The sequence below is a fragment of the Tasmannia lanceolata genome, unplaced genomic scaffold (assembly GCF_043159265.1).
Source record: "Tasmannia lanceolata isolate RefF3 unplaced genomic scaffold, GAP_Taslan_0.1 ptg000036l, whole genome shotgun sequence".
NCBI classification, from domain to species: Eukaryota; Viridiplantae; Streptophyta; class Magnoliopsida; order Canellales; family Winteraceae; genus Tasmannia; species Tasmannia lanceolata.
Genome location: NW_027518713.1, coordinates 187,501 through 192,500, shown reverse-complemented (window position 1 = coordinate 192,500; position 5,000 = coordinate 187,501).

The following is a 5,000-nucleotide window of genomic DNA, read 5'->3' as shown; positions in this document are numbered from 1 at the left end:
GGGGCAGATCCAGCATCAAGTGGACGGGTCTAGGCATTCTTGGGCTCAGATCCCGCATCGTCTCGTCGCGTCTGGGCGCAGATCCCGCATCGTCTCGTCGCGTCTTCAGAAGTCGTCGCTAACAGCACCTTTGGTTGCCACTGGTGGTTAGGCTGGTTGGTTGCGCAAACCCTATAGGAGGGTGGCATGCTGGTGGGCGTTTTTGCCCGGATAGGCACTAGAATGTGCAGATTTTGGGCATTTTTGCCTGGATAGGCTAAGGAATGGGCATGCTTTGGGCGTTTTTGCCCGGATAGGCACCGGAATGCTTGGCCTTGGCTTGTCCTAGCAGGGCATTGCTGGGTTGGGCTCCCTTGGCCTTTTGGGCGCCTTGGACGATGTCTTGCGAAGACCATGGGCACAAGGCCATGGCATATGGTGAGGAAAGGACCACGGTTGCCAAGGTTAGGCACCGGAATGCTTGGCCTTGGCTTGCCCTAGCAGGGCATTGCTGGGTTGGGCTCCCTTGGCCTTTTGGGCGCCTTGGACGATGTCTTGCGAAGACCATGGGCACAAGGCCATGGCATATGGTGAGGAAAGGACCACGGTTGCCAAGGTTAGGCACCGGAATGCTTGGCCTTGGCTTGCCAAAGCAGGGCATTGCTGGGTTGGGCTCCCTTGGCCTTTTGGGCGCCTCTGACGATGTCTTGCGAAGACCATGGGCACAAGGCCATGGCATATGGTGAGGAAAGGACCACGGTTGCCAAGGTTAGGCACCGGAATGCTTGGCCTTGGCTTGCCAAAGCAGGGCATTGCTGGGTTGGGCTCCCTTGGCCTTCCGGGCGCCTTGGACGCTGTCTTGGGAAGACCATGGGCACAAGGCCATGGCATATGGTGAGGAATGGACCACGGTTGCCAAGGCTAGGCATATAGAGAGGAATCGCATTTTTGCCCGGATAGGCACCGGAATGCTTGGCCTTGGCTTGCCATAGCAGGGCATCGCTGGGTTGGGCTCCCTTGGCCTTCCGGGCGCCTTGGACGCTGTCTTGGGAAGACCATGGGCACAAGGCCATGGCATATAGTGAGGAATGGACCACGGTTGCCAAGGCTAGGCATATAGAGAGGAATGGACCACGGTTGCCAAGGTTGCGCAAGTTTTGGGCATTTTTTGCCCGGATATGCCCAAGTATGCCCCGATAGGCCCGTTACGCCCCGGTATGAACGCGTATGCCCGGATAGACTCGGTATGCCTTGGGATACATGCGTATGCCCCGATAGGCTTGGTACGCCCCGATATGCGCACGTGTGCCCCAGTAGGGCTCGGTATGCCCCGGTATGTACGCGTGTGCCCCGATAGGCCCGGTATGCCCCGATATGCACACGTGTGCCCCAATAGGGGTCGGTATGCCCCGGTAGGTACGCGTGTGCCCCGTAATGCACGTTTCGCTGATCTCCCCGCATGTCCCGCCCCTATATGTAATACTTACTTACTTACTTACTTTCTTTCTTGCTTGCTTGCAATGGTTGGGAGTGCCCGGCATGCCCCGCTGCAGAGACCAAGGGCGCAATGACTTGGCACCGCGGATGCCGGGACTCCGGCACTTCCCGTGGCACTGATGGTTGGTTCCAAAGACAAAAGGCCGTGCAAGGCCACCGCACCGCGGATGATTTTGCTCGTGCTGGCGCCTTTGTGTGGCCAAAGAACATGCGCGAATGCTCCTGTCGGAAGGGTTGGTGTCCTGGCCCCGTCGGGTGTCACGAATGCTCGGTTGCGAAGACCATGGGACCAAAGCCATGGCACGTCGGATGATGGCTCCAGCTGGCGCCCCGGCACTTTCTGTGGCATTGATGCTCGGTTTCAAAGACAAACGTGCGCAGGGCCAGGGGACCGCGGATGACTGCTCGTGCTGGCCTCGTTGGGCGGCATTGATGGTCGGTTGCAAAGAAAATGCGCGATTGCTCGTGTCGGGGACTGGCAAGCCAAGGCCAAGCGAGCCATGGCAACGCGGATGATGGCTCCAGCTGGCGCCCCGGCACTTTTCTGTGGCATTGATGCTCGGTTTCAAAGACAAACGTGCGCAGGGCCAGGGGACCGCGGATGACTGCTCGTGCTGGCCCCGTTGGGCGGCATTGATGGTCGGTTGCAAAGAAAATGCGCGATTGCTCGTGTCGGGGCCTGGCAAGCCAAGGCCAAGCGAGCCATGGCAACGCGGATGATGGCTCCAGCTGGCGCCCCGGCACTTTCTGTGGCATTGATGCTCGGTTTCAAAGACAAACGTGCGCAGGGCCAGGGGACCGCGGATGACTGCTCGTGCTGGCCCCGTTGGGCGGCATTGATGGTGTGTTGCAGAGAGCATGTGCGATTGCAAGTGTCGGCCGGGTTTGGGTTCCCTTGGGCTTTCGGGCGCCTTGGACGCAGTCTTGCGAAGACCATGGGCACAAGGCCCCGTCCTGGCCCCTTGTTCGATTCGCTCTCGTCTTGCGCTTGCTTCCAAGGTCCTCCATGACCTTCCCCATGGCCTTGCTAGATCCCCCCCATGACGCATGACCTCTGTCCGTTGATTGGTTTTGAGTGCACACCATGCCCGGCTTGGCACCGTGTTGTCGCGTGAGTGGCATTTGGATCGTGCATGGTGGTGGGCTACCTGCCAATGCGCACAAGCCTTGCACACTAGCCTTGCGCACGAGCCTTGCACAAAAGCCTTGGACACAAGCCTTGCGCACAAGCCATGCATACAAGCCTTGCTCACAAGCCTTGGGCACTGGCCCATCGCACTAGCCTTGCACACAAGCCTTGCGAACTAGCCTTGGGCACGAGCCTTGCGCAGTAGCCTTGGGCACTAGCCTTGCACACAACCCTTGGGCACTAGCCTTGCGCACCAGCCTTGCCCACAAGCCTTGCACAGCAGCCTTGCACACTAGCCTTGCATACAAGCCTTGCACACTAGCCTTGCACCCAGGCCTTGCTCACTAGCCTTGGGCACTAGCCTTGCGCACTAGCCTTGGGCACTAGCCTTGCACACAGACCTTGGGCACGCAGGCCTTGCACGCTAGGCATGCTTGGGCAAGCAGCTCCCGCAACAAGTCGGCGGGTGTAGGCATGGTTGGGCGCAGATCCCGCATCGTCTCGTCGCGTCTGGGCGCAAACCCGTCGCGTCTCGTTGCGTCTTCAGAAGTCGTCCCTAACAGCACCTTTGGTTGCCACTGGTGGTTAGGCGGGTTGGTTGCGCAAACCCTATAGGAGGGTGGCATGCTGCGGGGCGCTGGAATGCGCAGGTTTAGGGCGTTTTTGCCCGGATAGGCACTGGAATGTGCTGGTTTTGGGCGTTTTTGCCTGGACAGGCTAAGGAATGGGCATGCTTTGGGCGTTTTTGCCCGGATAGGCACTGGAATGGGCTGGTTTTGGGCGTTTTTGCCTGGATAGGCTAAGGAATGGGGCATGCTTTGGGCGCTTTTGCCCGGGAGGCACTGGAATGCCTGGCCTTGGCTGGGCATTGCTGGGTTGGGCTCCCTTGGCCTTTCAGGCGCCTTGGATGCTGTCTTGTGAAGACCATGGGCACAAGGCCATGGCATATAGTGAGGAATGGACCACGGTTGCCAAGGTTGCGCAAGTTTTGGGCATTTTTTGCCCGGATATGCCCAAGTATGCCCCGATAGGCCCGTTACGCCCCGGTATGAACGCGTATGCCCGGATAGACTCGGTATGCCTTGGGATACATGCGAATGCCCCGATAGGCTTGGTACGCCCCGATATGCGCACGTGTGCCCCAGTAGGGCTCGGTATGCCCCGGTATGTACGCGTGTGCCCTGATAGGCCCGGTATGCCCCGATATGCACACGTGTGCCCCAATAGGGGTCGGTATGCCCCGGTAGGTACGCGTGTGCCCCGTAGTGCACGTTTCGCAGAACTCCCCGCATGTCCCGCCCCTATATGTAATACTTACTTACCTACTTACTTACTTTCTTGCTTGCTTGCTTGCTTGCAATGGTTGGGAGTGCCCGGCATGCCCCGCTGCAGAGACCAAGGGCGCAATGACATGGCACCGCGGATGCCGGGACTCCGGCACTTCCCGTGGCACTGATGGTTGGTTCCAAAGACAAAAGGCCGTGCAAGGCCACCGCACCGCTGATGATTTTGCTCGTGCTGGCGCCGTTGTGTGGCCAAAGAACATGCGCGAATGCTCGTGTCGGAAGGGTTGGTGTCCTGGCCCCGTCGGGTGTCACGAATGCTCGGTTGCGAAGACCATGGGACCAAAGCCATGGCACGTCGGATGATGGCTCCAGCTGGCGCCCGGGCACTTTCTGTGGCATTGATGCTCGGTTTCAAAGACAAACGTGCGCAGGGCCAGGGGACCGCGGATGACTGCTCGTGCTGGCCTCGTTGGGCGGCATTGATGGTCGGTTGCAAAGAAAATGCGCGATTGCTCGTGTCGGGGACTGGCAAGCCAAGGCCAAGCGAGCCATGGCAACGCGGATGATGGCTCCAGCTGGCGCCCCGGCACTTTCTGTGGCATTGATGCTCGGTTTCAAAGACAAACGTGCGCAGGGCCAGGGGACCGCGGATGACTGCTCGTGCTGGCCTCGTTGGGCAGCATTGATGGTCGGTTGCAAAGAAAATGCGCGATTGCTCCTGTCGGGGACTGGCAAGCCAAGGCCAAGCGAGCCATGGCAACGCGGATGATGGCTCCAGCTGGCGCCCCGGCACTTTCTGTGGCATTGATGCTCGGTTTCAAAGACAAACGTGCGCAGGACCAGGGGACCGCGGATGACTGCTCGTGCTGGCCTCGTTGGGCGGCATTGATGGTCGGTTGCAAAGAAAATGCGCGATTGCTCGTGTCGGGGACTGGCAAGCCAAGGCCAAGCGAGCCATGGCAACGCGGATGATGGCTCCAGCTGGCGCCCCGGCACTTTCTGTGGCATTGATGCTCGGTTTCATAGACAAACGTGCGCAGGGCCAGGGGACTGCGGATGACTGCTCGTGCTGGCCCCGTTGGGCGGCATTGATGGTGTGTTGCAGAGAG